We start from the raw sequence: 16,057 nt of genomic DNA, 5'->3' as shown, positions 1-16,057 counted from the left end.
GTGTGGAGGACGTTTCTTTCAGGATCCTTGGATGGACCTCGTCGGGCCCCAACGCGCAGAATGGGTTGATCTTTTGCAAGAGTTGACGAATGTCCTCTACCGTGAAGACCAATCGGTTGGAGGCTGTTCGTAGCTTCGTCTTAACGAGAGTGGATGTGACGAGGACGCTGGGTCTGAGTGTAGACACGCAGTGTTCTCTGTAAACCTCAGATATCACTGTTGGGTCATTTGTCGGTGCTCAGTTTCTGTCCCTCAAGGAGAACGCGGATGGCTTGTTTCTGCAGCGATGTCTCATATACCTGAACAGTACGTTTTGTTTTTTTGAGCGAGGTCCAGAATGGTGGCTTGTTTTCGTATGTTTCATTGGCGGATTTCTGATTTACAGAGGTTCCGCATTTTACGAAATGTAAGCTCATCTTCTGCATCCCCTGTAGTCAACCTTTTGAAAAAGAGTTGGGATCTTTTTTTCAGAAGTCGCCGAATCCTTTTTGGCAGCCTGCGGTTCATCGGAGTGCCTGCCGGTTTTTTTGGGACGAACGTCGCGTCAGCCTCGTGAACTTTCTGGACAATGGTCCTATGTAGTTCTTCCGCTGGAGCTGGTCTGTGACTGACTTGTTCAAGAAATATGAGCATTCCTGATAAGCCTGCACGGCAGAAGTCTCGAAACCACGTTTGAGGTTCGGGATTTCCCAATAGTAGAGCTGGTCTCAGTGTGACTTGTTCAAGAAATATGAGCATTCCTGATAAGCCTGCACGGCAGAAGTCTCGAAACCACGTTTGAGGTTCGGGATTTCTGGCCCAATAGTAGATGACATCAAATGTCAAAACACAGTGGTCGCTATGTCACAATGGTGCGTTAAGTGCTACCTGATCAACGAAGTGTCCTTCGTTGGTGATGAAGAAATCCAAGAGGGATGGTAGTTGGCCTGCGAGGTATCTGGTGGGTGCAACGACATGTTGGGTCCAAGCGCTCTGTTGATCGACTTCAAACAGCGCCGCTGCGGAAAGTTCACCTGATTCGGTGCGCTGGAGCTCAATCCAGGAGGCCTTTGGGACGTTGAAGTCACCTATCAGCAGGAGATGAGTGAAGTGGTAGTTGGAGAAGAGTTGCTCAAGTGTTTGAACGAGGAATTGGTCATCTTCAGGGGGACTCGAAAGGCTACGTTAGACCACGCCGAGAAGGGGAGAATCGGACCCGTGCAATGGGATTTGGACCCATAGTGCATCGAAAAAGAGTGCAGGGGTGGTATCAGAGAGGACAGTCGGGATTGGTAGGGCCGCATGTGAGTACACAGCAACCACACCAGCCCTCCCTCGTTTTAAGTCAGCTCGAAAAATAGAGTAACCGTCTATCGAGATCTACGCGTCGGAGACATCTGGTGTGAGCCATGTCTCCGTGAGTGCGATTATGGACGGTTGTTCAAGGCAAGCTGACTGTTTAACATTGTCGAGATTGTTGGAAAGGCTGAGGTAGTTTGTGGACAAGTATTTCAACACTGTCTCTGCTTCCTCCGAGGGTGAGGAGCCGGAAGTTGAGTGACAAGGGTGTTTAGCAGACTTAATAGTTGTGCACCGGTTTTGAGTCTGAGTCCAAGGCTCCAAAGGGGCCTCTGGGGCAATGTTGTCTGCTTCCTGTCTTTGCGGGTCTGGGGGTGCTTTCCGCCTGCAATGTTTTGTTCGTTCCGTGGGAGCTCGGTTTGCTCGGGCCTTTTGGCTTTGGGGAACAGAGTTTTTTCCCCATGGGCGAAAATTTCGATCGATGCTGTTTGTAACCCTTCCAGCATCCCCTTTCCGTCGACCAGATTTGCTGTTGATCAAAGGATTTTTGCAAGTTCTCGCCTTTCTGGATCCTAGGGTGTTTTGGCGCGGTTTAACCGGAAAAGTGTCTCTGTGAGGCCCCGAGCGCTGGATGGTGGCACCAAGAAGTAATGATTTTGGTGGCGCTCCCAAGAGGCTCGTTTTCGCGGAGGACTGCACCTTGAAGCCAGCCAGCAGTTTTCTAATCTGGCGAGTTTTATGTGGCTTGTTTGGCTGCAGTCGCTCTTCTTTCCTGTTTGTGTGGACACCCGATCCTCCTGCGATCAGCGTGGCTAACTGGATGTATGAGGGAGTTTCCGGATGGCTGTATTCGTGTTTATGGCTTTGGTTGTCGGGGTCCTGGGCGACGGTTGTGCCCACAAGCAGAGAGGCCACTTTTGACGGAGTGGAGCTGGCGATTGGCTTCGCTTCTTGTCCCCGCACATCTAACTCAGTCCAGTTCAGATACTGTGACTTTGTTGGCGAGTGCACGGCTGCAGCTGTGTCCTGATACGGAGATAAGCGTTGATAGCTCCACGTAGTTTGGGCGCTGCTTGCATGTGTGGTCTGCCTCCTCCAGGGCGCCCCTGCCTTTGGTGGGCGAGAGGCCTGTGGTGGTCGAAGAAAAACTGCTGCACGGAGACGCAGTTGGTTTCGTCGGCCTGCTTTCGGGAGCACAAGGGGATATGACCACAGTCGGCTTGGTCATGAGTTTGGGGTTGGCTGAATTGCTGCCCGGTGGAAGCCTGTTTCGTGCCCCCACCCCTGACCTGCTATGACCAAGCTTACACGCGCCTAGAAGACGATCCTCAGATAAGCGCCTGATCATTGGGTTGGCCTTTTGGATGCTGCCAGCCCGCTCCAAGATCTCCTGTACGTCAGATGGGGAAGGAAGAGTGGCTAGAAGTCCAAGAGTTCGCTTACTTCCCTTCTGGCGTAGCCATTCTGCGTGGAGCGATTTATCAGGCTTGGTGAGGACATTGCCAAGGATCGACCGTGCCAGCTTCGCTGGCGTGATTTTTCCGGAGAATGACCCCCAGATTATCAGTATGTTTTCCTTTAGGCGCCTGTCCACTAGAGACGCTGTGGCGGTTTTCATAGCCGCGTCAGAAAGTTGTATGACTTTCGTCGCAGCCATTTGGCCCGGTAAGGATATCGCGAGGTATTGGTTCAGTGAAGAAAGTTCTTTGTCAACTTTCTTCTAGGTCGCTGCATTTTTAGCGCCTGAGTCCTCCGGTGCCTTTGAAAGACGCTCTAATTTCGCGTCGAGTATCCCGATTAAAGCGGAATGCTGACAGTAGTCTTTCTGATTCTGCAATGGGGATTGAGTACCGTTTTAGAGAACTCTCCTCTTCGCTGCCGTATGCATCGCACCCTTGACGTAGAGGCAGCTGGCGCAGACAAACGGGTCAGGAGAGTTAGCTAGTCGGCTTATCTGGTCGTCCTGTAAACCCGCGCATTTGAAATGCCACCAGGCCTTGCAGGCGTGGCATTGCATACCGCGTTTTACGTTCGACCGGTAGCCATTTCTCCCACATCTGTTGTGGTCTATCAACGGCTGCAGAGGGCAATCGGTATAATTTGATGTCATGTTTCGGACTGGATGTAAAATAGGAAACGTGCGCAAAATAAAAGGGTTACCTCTCAACTGTATTGTTAGAGTGATAAAATTTAACAATTGCTGGTGTGTGCTCTGTAAATAGATCGAACAACGAAAAAAATTTTTCACGAATTTGCACGAGGGAAAAACGAAACCGATTTTGAACGTACTGCACTTATATCAAGGTTTTTGGCCTCTCATTTATTAGTTTCCATTAATCATGCCGTCTTTCACGTCGCTTAATCCTGGCATTCATACTAAGTACCTTTGGTAACCATTGCATCCCATAACTATTTCGTCGAATGAAGTAATAATCGCCTTCGAAATTCAAGTTTGGTTTTGGTGGCCTTCATCCTGCTGCTCAGAAATGACTTCTAGCAACTTTAGTCAGGGTTCTGTTACGTTCAGTACACCAAAAATCAAAATCATGTCCGTTTCGGTTTCCACCGTGTTTTTTGCTGCGTGCTGTGTGCTTAGGGGTATTTTGTTGGGATTTCATTTTTTTAGCGAGCCAGCAACAGTTATCAACGGATCCTTAGTTACGACGACTTTTGTAGCTATTGCTGATATCTCACGCCCTAGGCCAAAAGGCTTTCATTGTTCATCTGGTCGCCAGGATTGCCAGTCTGGTTGCACTGTCAGAGCCAAATGTTGCTAAAAGACCCATAGTGACTACTCGAGTTTGAAGTCCGTCTGAAACATCGGTCGTATGCTGGGAGAGCGTTTAACCACACGGCGATGTCCACTCATTCGATGCACACCCAGCCAGATATGCTACAATGTCTAATAGATGCTTCATAGTTTATTCTGTAGAGCCAATGATGAGCGTGAAGCCCTCTCTTATGTTCCTATTTCCTCTGGGCTTTGGGTATAAAACATCCCTATCGCAACACGGTCAAATGGGCCCCTCTCCTGTTTTTCTGCCTTTTTTGCCGTTTACAGTACTTGTCCGGCACATCTCACTCCTTACCAGATATAACCATTCGGCCTTCAAAAACTTATTTGGGGTCAACACTTGGTGAGACTTTCAAAACAGAAAACGCCTTTGCCTTTCCCAATTCTGCCGCCCTCGGGCGCTGCAGAAGTGCCTTAAACAATGAACTTGGAATAATTTAGATACAATCTCGAAGTAAAGCCAATTTCTTTGTTATCATGCATGTTTTATGTGTACACGGAATTGTCTTTATCGGAGGAGCGATTTTGTTGGGAGGACGAATGTCATGAAATAGATTATCATAGGGAGCCCCAGATCACCACTTAATGTTGAATCTACTGTTATGCAGCTTGGAGGTTTGGATGATCATCATTTCAACGCCGTCGATGAAAAGTGCGTCTACGACGACATTTTTCGCACGAGCTGGAAACTGAAACATTTTCGAAAAGCGACTGGTTAGGTTGCAATCATTCACCCCAATCAGGAATGTGCACATGTATCTACAAGACAGGTATTGATGGCTCTGAAAAAGACACCCTAAACGATTTGTTGCGTGTGTTTCAAAGACACTTCATCCGGAAAAAGTTGGAACAGTGCAACCAATCGCCATCTGGAGAAGCACACGGTACCATAGTTACTTTCCCCCTACCGCAGCACAAGCACGCGCCCGGGCTTCCGACGTTTTGCTAAGACCAAAGGCATATCAGTTGTCGCAGCAAACATGCTAAGCCACAAAACAGCAACTTCAAGATCAACTGGGCCCTAGTAATTAAGAATAGAGTGTGACGAAAAAAAATGAATGTAAAATAGGTGGTTTGTGGTTTGAGCATTCACAGCTAAAATGCAACATTTTTAATATAAATTTTTCAATCGACTCAAGGTTTTTGTGGATAAGAAGAATTCTCTGTCAAGGTTCGGCCATTTCGCCTGTCTGGTTGTTGCCTATTGTAGAGGAGAGCTTGCCAACAATATGCTCCTGTTTCCAACCCCATGTGACAGCCAATCCCCTTATTTATTCCCCTTAACCAGATGAACTAAAATCTCCTTGTTTTACTGAGCTATTTTTATAACTCTTACGGACTTTGGTCGGACATTGTGAATTTGCGGTTGCTCGCCGTCGATATCTGTTTGGTTGTGACGATATCGATTTTGAGGCGAAGTGATCTGCGTTTATCCTCAGGCTGGTGATTGTACCGCCTTATTTTGTACCCTTACGTTATCTGCAGAGGAGAATCCGTTGAGGTTTGTTGAATATGTATATTGTTGTATTCGCAATAGTACCGTGATTCCAGAATTCGGATTTCTTGGTCCTTTTCCTGGATTGGCACGCGTGACTCAAACTCAGAACTATCGGCTTGAGCCTACCCTCTCGTGTGCGTACAACTATGGCCTTATCTAAACCGTCACCTGACGTTCCACATTCATCAACCGCGCCCACGGGCCACTGTTCCCGACAGAACTCACCTGGTTGCACTAGGACTACATCCCCTTTCCTGAAATTCTTTTGAGGTTTCTGCTACTTAATTCGTTCTTGAAGCAGAGGCCTGTACTCCTTCACCCAGCGCTTCCAAAATACTTGAGTCAAGCAGTTCACCTGCTGCCAACCTCTCGTATACCTCTCTGTTATACTTTCCGGCAAAACATCGTGCACACTGTTGTTGAGAATAAGCAAGTCATTCGGTGTCAAAGCCGGCTTGTCGAAATTTTGATTGGGCCCAATAGGGCGCCCATTCATTACCCGCTCTGCTTCCGTAAGAAACGTTACTAGTTCTTTGTCGTTCACATTCTGCTCATTTACTGTCGACCTTGGTATCCGTCTTACGGAACGTATGAGACGTTCCCATACTCCACCTCTATGGCTGCTCAACGGTGGAGTGAACTGCCACTCGACGTTATACAGCATTAGTTCGGTGCTGATGCGGGAATGTGAAAGTCGATCTACGGCTCGTTTCAATTCCATCACTGCCCCGACGAAATTAGAACCGTTATCACTGACAATCTTTCCTGGGCCCCCATTCGTGCTATAAAATGCATCAACGTCTTGATGAAGGAGTCGAACGATAATGAATAGGCCATTTCAAGGTGCACTGCCCTCATCTGTAAGCAGGTAAACAAACAGCCATACCTTTTTTCAGTCTTTCTTCCATTCTTTACTGTCAGTGGTCCAAAATAGTCACACCCAACTATCTTGAAGGGATGCCAGCCTGGCTGGATCCTGTCGACCGGCAGTGGCGCCATAGCTTGTCGTGAAGCCGTTGTAAGGTTCCTTCGACACGTCCAGCAACTATGGAGCACCCGCTTAGTCATCGATACTCCCTGAACGACCCAATATCTTTGGCGCAGTTCGGCTAACGTATGTGATAGTCCACAATGCCCATTCAGCACGTGAGCGTTCCAAACTATCAACCTGGTGACGTTATGCTTCGGGGGTAGTATGATAGGATGTTTAGCAACATGCGGACACAAAAGGTTATCCAACCAACCTCCTTCAAATAGCAAGCTATCTATCAATATCGGGCATAAGCGTATTAGTTTGTGGCTGCGTACACTTCGCTCGTCAACCTTACCGGCGCGTTCTAATTTCAGCATGATTTCTGCGTATACCGTTTTCTGAGCCATGCGAATAATATCACGCTCAGCTTGCCTCAATTCTGTGAGTTTCGATCCTCCGGTGTTCAGTGAGGATGCAGTTGAGCCGCTTTCCATCATTCTCAGGTATTTTAAACCTTGTCAACCATACCAAAGACCGTAGAAGTTTAGACCAATCGGAACACCTTTCTGTTAGAAGATGCGACCCAGCTGGTTCCGAAACGGCGGTCACGTTAACCGGAGCAAGTTTCGTCCTCAATTCTATTCCTTCTGGTATGAAATTTGGTTCGTAGCGTGGCCACTGGCCCTCGGACGCTTCCAGAAAGGCCGTCCCCTTGAACCAATATCGAAGAGCAGTCAGAGAACTTACTTCTCTAGAGGCTGAGTCTGCCGGATTGTCCTCACTCATTACGTGACGGCAATCACCGGGTGACGACAGCTGATGAATCGTAGAGATTTTGTTTGCCACTAAGGCACTATAGCGAGTGGCAGTGTTCCGTATATAGTGAAGCATTATAGTTGAAACCGTCCAGTAGTTTGTTCTTGTGAACGCAAATCCTGCTTCTTTCCTCAGTTCTTCCGCCACCCGCGGCTTCAGGAACCTTTACCTGCACGAACATTTCGGAAATATCTGCAACCACAGCAAGTTACTCACTCAAGAAGTGCGAGAGAACTGCCAGCAAACTCGCAGTAGTGTTGGGACCTTGATACAATCTATCGTTCAGGGATATACCCTTAAACTTGGCCACGCAATCTAAGACAACTCGCAGCTTTTCTCGTTTCTTTGGGGTTCAAAATGGAGTGATGAGGTAAACACCACTTCCTTTCGTTCCCTGATTTAGATTGATGAGTTGGTACAGGTCCAAGGTAGCCCTTGATGATGTTATCGCCTATGCATTCTCTGTATCGCGCTAACAAAGTGAGATCCTTTGCAAAACATCTTCTTATATATTGCAACCGAGAATGGGCTGGACGATAATTATCGGGAAGTCTTTCAGCCGTTATCCACAGTGGTGGTACTTCGTAATGACCATCCTTGAATACTGAAGACTCTTCAACGATTCGAAGCGCCTCTTTGTCATCGACACATTGGCATACGCTTGGAGTCTCTAAATCATTGAAATCAGCCTCATACAGAGCCTTTAGGCGAGCAGTTGTCATCATCTTTCTTAATTACATGGTGCACATGCCTCCAGACTCTATGTCCTATGGGCAACGGACAAATTAGAACCCAACCCGGAAGTGCCTTAACAGCGTAAGGTTCCTTTTGCTTGGCCAACCTTTTCTCCATAGACCAGTGTGCCTCTGGAACGTCTTCTCCCATCAATATTCCCACATGCTTATCTGGAAGCTCCACAAAGGTTGTGTCCTTCAAGTGATCATATTGACTAGCTATCTCCGTTGGGCTGATGACTGGTGGGCTGATGGGTAGAGAGCGTATTGCAAAGGCTTGTCTAGCCGCTACGGTCTCACCTGGATCTGCCAATTCAAACTCGATTCTGAGACTTGCAGCCTCCACAGTGGAGGTCCCACTCACTGTAGACAAATTCAAAGTTGTCGGATTGCCAGTCAGACCAACCTCATTAAGTAAGTCTTTCGTCAAAATGTTTCATCTGACCCACTATCCAACAATGCGTACGTGAGAACGCTGCCTTGCGGACCATTCACATGAGCTGTTACGATGCCAAGGCAAGTTCCTGATTCCGTCTGAGATGTTCAGTTGCACAAACCAACCAGTGTGTTTTTGTTGGCATCTGGCACTACATGAGACAGATGATGGTGACACCCCAAGCAGCTCTCTATACCACACTTCTTAGGAGAATCGCACTCGTTACTGGCATGGCTTGGTTTTAGGCATACAAAACGTAACCGCTTCCTTCTCACCACACGCCATCTTGCTTGCATTGGCAAGTCATTGAGCCTACAACATTGCGACAGTCCATGTCTTTCGTCGCAAAATGGGCACGAGTTATCGGTTCCCTTCTGAACGGAAAATGTATTATTGCGCCATTCATTGCCTACCCGACGATGCTGTGTTTGAGGATGATGGTGTTCTGAGCCTATGGTAAGCATACCATAGCGGCTGCGAGCAATGCGGGCCTCTTGAGCAACGAAGTTGCATAGGCCAGAGAAACCTATTTGTTTTCCAAGGTTGTCCATAGAGTCAGCCAACCTTGTCCAGTTTCGACGAGCATCCTTCGATAACGTGCGGAGAATGCGCTCTATGGTCGGGACCGAATTCATGTCACTAGTATGATTCATCTGACTGAGAGCAACGTGGCAGTTTTGAAGATTTATCGACAAACGGACAGTGAATCCGCATCGTCATGCAACGGTTTCAATTTCTTGAACAGATCGTCCAGTATGGCTCTCGTCGCCATATGTTCTCTCCCAAAGAGATCCTTGGGTATTCCTCTCGCTCTACCGTATGCAACCTCCGGAGGCAATATTACGCATTCAGCCAAGGCTTCCTTCGCTGGACCCCTGCAGTAAGGAATCAAATATAGCATCCTCTGTCCAATATCTTGCACTCTATCCTCTATGTAATGACAAGCCGGCTTTGACACCGAATGACTTGCTTATTCTCAACAACAGTGTGCACGATGTTTTGCCGGAAAGTATAACAGAGAGGTATACGAGAGGTTGGCAGCAGGTGAACTGCTTGACTCAAGTATTTTGGAAGCGCTGGGTGAAGGAGTACAGGCCTCTGCTTCAAGAACGAATTAAGTAGCAGAAACCTCAAAAGAATTTCAGGAAAGGGGATGTAGTCCTAGTGCAACCAGGTGAGTTCTGTCGGGAACAGTGGCCCGTGGGCGCGGTTGATGAATGTGGAACGTCAGGTGACGGTTTAGATAAGGCCATAGTTGTACGCACACGAGAGGGTAGGCTCAAGCCGATAGTTCTGAGTTTGAGTCACGCGTGCCAATCCAGGAAAAGGACCAAGAAATCCAAATTCTGGAATCACGGTACTATTGCGAATACAACAATATACATATTCAACAAACCTCAACGGATTCTCCTCTGCAGATAACGTAAGGGTACAAAATAAGGCGGTACAATCACCAGCCTGAGGATAAACGCAGATCACTTCGCCTCAAAATCGATATCGTCACAACCAAACAGATATCGACGGCGAGCAACCGCAAATTCCCAATGTCCGCCCAAAGTCCGTAAGAGTTATAAAAATAGCTCAGTAAAACAAGGAGATTTTAGTTCATCTGGTTAAGGGGAATAAATAAGGGGATTGGCTGTCACATGGGGTTGGAAACAGGAGCATATTGTTGGCAAGCTCTCCTCTACAATAGGCAACAACCAGACAGGCGAAATGGCCGAACCTTGACAGAGAATTCTTCTTATCCACAAAAACCTTGAGTCGATTGAAAAATTTATATTAAAAATGTTGCATTTTAGCTGTGAATGCTCAAACCACAAACCACCTATTTTACATTCATTTTTTTTCGTCACACTCTATTCTTAATTACTAGGGCCCAGTTGATCTTGAAGTTGCTGTTTTGTGGCTTAGCATGTTTGCTGCGACAACTGATATGCCTTTGGTCTTAGCAAAACGTCGGAAGCCCGGGCGCGTGCTTGTGCTGCGGTAGGGGGAAAGTAACTATGGTACCGTGTGCTTCTCCAGATGGCGATTGGTTGCACTGTTCCAACTTTTTCCGGATGAAGTGTCTTTGAAACACACGCAACAAATCGTTTAGGGTGTCTTTTTCAGAGCCATCAATACCTGTCTTGTAGATACATGTGTACATTGCTGATTGGGATTTCATGGGCCCCTGGCTTCCAATTATGTATGCCTATGAAGAAAACAAGCCGTTTACTTCAACGCGTTACCCGTTTGGCTTTTTCAGCAATACGCTCTACGAACAGGAGCCCGTAATGAATTTTCAGAGGAAAAAGCTGGTTTCTACCTTCTACGTCCATATTTGAAAAGCCATCTACGTATTTTTGGTCTCGGGCACTCTGAGAGAAGCCAGCACATTTTCCGCCATATAGCGTAATTGGGCAACGCCGTACAGTAGGTTTTTTGTTTCTCATAATAATGGCACACAGAGTTCGACCAGATCTGTGGCTTCTGCTGCTCATGGACGTATTATTTGGTCTTTGCTCGACGGCCCATTGGTTGTACGTCAACCGCAAATGGGTTGTTATTGCGCAATTTGGAATGTGAACGACAACCGTTTCGAGAACACAACCGGTCACATGAAAAGGCAAGTGCACCATTCATACACACTGAAGCTTGTCATACAGAAGGTGTACCGGCAAGCCGACCGACGGCAAATCCTGAGAGCGATGGCTACGTTTTAAACGGTTCCTTCCAAATGACTACGCCACGTGTTCCCTCGTTTTGAGGCGCTTGGAGCAGTGATTCCCAAGGCTACGTTATCGTGGCGTTGGAAGAGACAAAGTGTGATCAGTCCGCGTTGAATAACTTATAGGTCTTGGTCCAAAAACTCAGGCGCTTTCAGGCGGTTGACATATGTGCTGATAAATGCATGCGTTCCTTCTACCGGACAATGTGACCCTTCTGTGTCCATTTGTTTCTTTTTTCTAGAAACCAGTCGATTCTGAGCAGTAAAAATATAATTCATGGGTGTTTTTATTTGGTTCAATATCTCTAAGCGTTAGATGTCGGATTACAACCCAGCGGAACAAAGTATACACTTTGCTTTTGTTTCCAAGCCAGCGCCGTTAACTTTCGACGGCTAAAGTAATAATAATAGTAATATCAATGTTTATTCCCTACTTGCGGGTGGCATACCGTCAGGTATGATCACAACAATACAGCCAGATCAAAGATATGGCCGGCGGGGATTGTGGACACAGGTGGGTTAGGAAAAGGAACAGAGTCATAGGAGAGGGTATTATCCGATGTATGCGTGATCACTGCCAAACCGGCACGGGCAAGAAAGTAGGGGTGTGATTTTCGGTAGAGCATCGACTCGTTGGGATTTGAAGGTGGCGGGCAACAAGCAACGCAAGGAATGGCGAAACAAAGGACCTCCTTCCTAACGCATGAAAGGAAAGTTGTAACGGTGAAAGATGAGGAACCACAATACCAGACCTGGTGAAGCAGCAGAGTTGGCGTCATACAGCCCATCAGAGTGAATTGAGACCTAAAACCACCCCTGAAGCTTCGTGACCTCGAACTGTTTGGCCCATGGCCAGGGTCACAACAGGCCACAACCATCATTCAGCAGCCGACATTTTAAAGGAAATCTTGCTGCGCTAAGGCTGTCTGCAACTAACGACTTGTCGCCGCCCCAATCCGGGTGGCGTTCTAGGGATGCAGACTTTATTTTTGTGTGCATTGTGATAGGCCGACTAGTAGCGCTGACTGCTGGTGTGCAACAGACCGCGTATCACATCATGTTGACTTTCGTAATGTCGAAATTTGCCCACCGTGCGGTGGCAATCTTCAAGTCTGTAACGAAGCTAAGTCCACTGATGATTAATCTATTTTGGGTACCTAGTGCATCATGGAAAACTGTGTTGTTGTTTCGTGCGACTCACGCAGGGAGCATCAGTTACAAATTGTACGTCAGGTAATGAGACATCATACATTTCAGGCGTTTATAGGAATTTTCGGCCTAACGGTCAGTGGGCATCACGTTACATGAATTAACGCACTATGAGGCAGCCGATGGGAACAACGTGTAACCAAGCCTCTACGTAACAGTCGCCACTGAAATGCTCCTTCAAATGGTAAGTAATGCATCCAGTTTCGAGCAGTCCGCCTCTGATATTTCTATAGCCTACCTTATCCCCCTCTTATTTCAAGACGTCATCAGCTCAATTAATACTGCGCACCAAAAAGGCCATACACTTCCCGACAGGAAAACTCTATCAATAAAAACGACCATCTCATGTGTTTCGGGTCTTCGACTTATTCCTGCAGATGAAAACGGATGCTTGTCAGCCAGTTGATTAGGCATAGTAGACCCCTAGCCGCAAGTTGGTCGAGTGTCTCAGCTAGGTTCGTTCAGCTGTCCGTTCAGCTGATCTACAATGTAATCAACCGGAGTTATTTGGACAGTTACGGTGGACAACTCTGCCGCGGTTTACCGCCAAACTCGACCTATGAGCATAGGTTATAACCGTCCGCAAACCTTATGTTCCCGAAACCTCGCACTGGTTGTAGGAAAATATAGAATGCGTCTACCGCAATGTTGGGTCAGAATAGCAGTTCTGGAGGCCCAAAAAGGCAAAGTCTGGTATTCATCCAGTCAAGCTGAGTATACATAGCAAAAATTAATTACAGGACTGACACTCGCATATTTTGTATCCGCAAGCGCAATATAGACTATGGGACGCTTAATAAATTATTTCAGCCTCAGAATTACCTCAGACATTCTGCCATTGTAATCGGTTCATGTTTTACCGCGATTCGCGATATCTTTTCACATGCGGCACCATTTTTCCAATCGGCGGTGATTTATGACCTTGAGGATTCGCTCACTTAAACAATAATCAACACCGATATCTTTTCACATGCGGCACCATTTTTCCAATCGGCGGTGATTTATGACCTTGAGGATTCGCTCACTTAAACAAATAATCAACACGGATAATTTGCAGAATGAGTTATTAGACATATGCATTTCTCACATGAAGTGGTAACCTTGAAAATTTTGTCGTTTTCGGGAAAGTAATTCGATTTTACGAATACTAGGAGACAGCAAAGTGCGATCAGTAACTGGATAAAGAAGACTGCCTCAGTGGAACAAATGTAAGGTGCACAAATAGTGCGAGCAGTTCAGGGGGCGTTCTACTCATTGCGGATGATCCGGGGTCAAAATGGATGAATAGAAAACACGGAATACCTGCTGGCTTTGTAGAGACGGTTGCGACTTTACATGCGCGGCAAATTCTCGGCGGGCAACTGAGCATGCTTCGGTTTACCGAACTACCGGGGTGTAAATAACAGGGTATCGCCTAAAGTAATTTATCAAAGCGGAAGATATGAACCTCCGCCAAAGAAAAAAAACTAAGCGCTTTAATAAGTCAGAGAAAGCAGGAGAGTGCTATATGGTTGTTTTGATAACCGCATACTATCTGCAAGAACACAGCTGAAGAAGTTCTCATTCGAAATTCACTAGGTCTATGTCGTAGATCCATTATACGGTTTGAGCTGAGCTGTACATATTTCAGTTGGCATTCAAGAGGAAAGTATTGTGTTGAGGATGATACAACATTATTATTTTAATTGTGACATCCCTGAACGCCATCAGCGAGTGGGGGAACAGGTAATAAGAGAATAACTTCGCATCCGCAAGAAGTTTTGTCATCGGTTTTTAATTCAAATGAGGATTGCACCTGGCGAATGAAATGGAAGAACAACTGCAAAACACCGGCCACCAGCTTGCCAACGGAGAGACCCACGAGAGGGAGTTTGAAGAAAACGGCTCGATCTGGATCCCAGATGCAATGGGACCACTTTATTGGGTAACGAGGTCCCACGCATCAGATGCGCACAATGCGAAGATTGTTGTCCAACAAAATTGCATACCTACCATTTCCACACAGTTTAGTAAACAACGCGTAAATGACAGGCTCCCTCTGATGCAGTATTAGTCTGGTTAAAACTTTTAGAATCTTCCGACTGATTCGCGGACAGCAGCCATTTTCGCAGAGGCCAATTTGACGTACCTGTTCGATCAGACTCCAGAGTAAGCAATTTTGCTGGTACAGGTAATGGGTTGTCCGACATAAACTTCAGAAAGTATCTAAAAGTCTGTGCAAGTGAGACGAACAAAGGTGTGCAAACGCACACAAACGAAAATTAGTGCTGCTTCGGTGATTTTCGTGATTGGGTGATATGAATATTTTCAGAAACACCAAGTCATCTGAGATTTGGGATTTATTCTCTTGGCCGCTGATCTTTTGGTGCTTGTTTGATGCGCAAATGAGTCTTTGAACCTTTTCTATGGGGTACGTAGGCGCAGTTTTCATCATTCTCAGAAGGGTGTTAGTCTAATGCGGGTGCTCTGTGGCACCAACATCCACTCTTAATGTACCGACCTTGAAACTCCGCCGTGGGCTAGACGCACGCCGAAAATTTCTCTGAAACCGTGGTTCGAAGGAGGAAAACTTTAACATAAAGTTTTAACATTTGATGGTAATTTTTCGGGCGTATGAGATCTTCCCAAACGGCCGCAGTTTTGTTGAAAGTTGTTTAAATCTACTCAATCCACACGATATTCAAGACCCGGGATATTCATATTTTAAATGGCTGCTATGGCTGAGCATGTGGATGCGGAGGATGATTTTGTGGAGAATTTAGCTCGCCAAAGTTTTTTCTCATTCAATGCATTTCAAGTCGCTTTGAAAGAGTACCAGACGAAACATTTCGTTGTTTTCGTCTGTATAGACTCCAAAAAGAGCAGCAATTCGCTACTTTTGTATGAAAAAGCCTCCTACCGTTGCAGCAGACATCCCTGCAGACGAAGCAGAAGCCGTGGAATTCGTCGCACCTAGTAAGTTAATGGTTGACTGTGTATACGTTGTAGCACACGTCGTACTGATTGTCCGGCAAGGTTCCACGTTCGCCGGTACCATGACTGCTTGAGGGTTACTTCCTACTACCTGGAGCACAACCATCCACGCAGCAAGTTTATTTTTGACAGGCTCCCCATCAACCGGCGACTGACAAATGATGAATTAAAGGAGTGTTCTACCCTTTTGAAATACGGTGCTCCGTCATCGGAGATTCGGCAGTACGTCGCCGACCACTTTGGAAAGGTACTCACTATCAAGGATGTGCGTAACTATCGCGTCAAGTGTCGACCCCCATTGTTAAGTAGGTCGTTGGTTACCTTTTAGTTGGTTTCTTAGATGACATGTCGTCCATCATAGCCAAGTTTCGAGAGTGCGGTCGCGTGCTGCTGGTGGAATCGGAGGGTGGCAGATATAGTCACCTGTGCTTTTCTCGAACGCAGCAGATAGCACTCTTTAGACGTTTCCCGGACGTTGTAAACGTTGATGCTACACACGGTACTAACCGTCTTGGGTAAATAAATTTCGAGCCACTGACGTTCGCTGTTAAGTTACAAGCTTTATACATTCCTTGTGACAGATGGCATGGGGATCGGTCGACCCGTAATGTATGCCTTTGTCGAAAGCGAGCA

The sequence above is a fragment of the Opisthorchis viverrini genome (genome assembly GCF_000715545.1).
Source record: "Opisthorchis viverrini unplaced genomic scaffold opera_v5_2, whole genome shotgun sequence".
Taxonomy (NCBI): domain Eukaryota; kingdom Metazoa; phylum Platyhelminthes; class Trematoda; order Opisthorchiida; family Opisthorchiidae; genus Opisthorchis; species Opisthorchis viverrini.
This window is presented reverse-complemented; position numbering follows the sequence as displayed.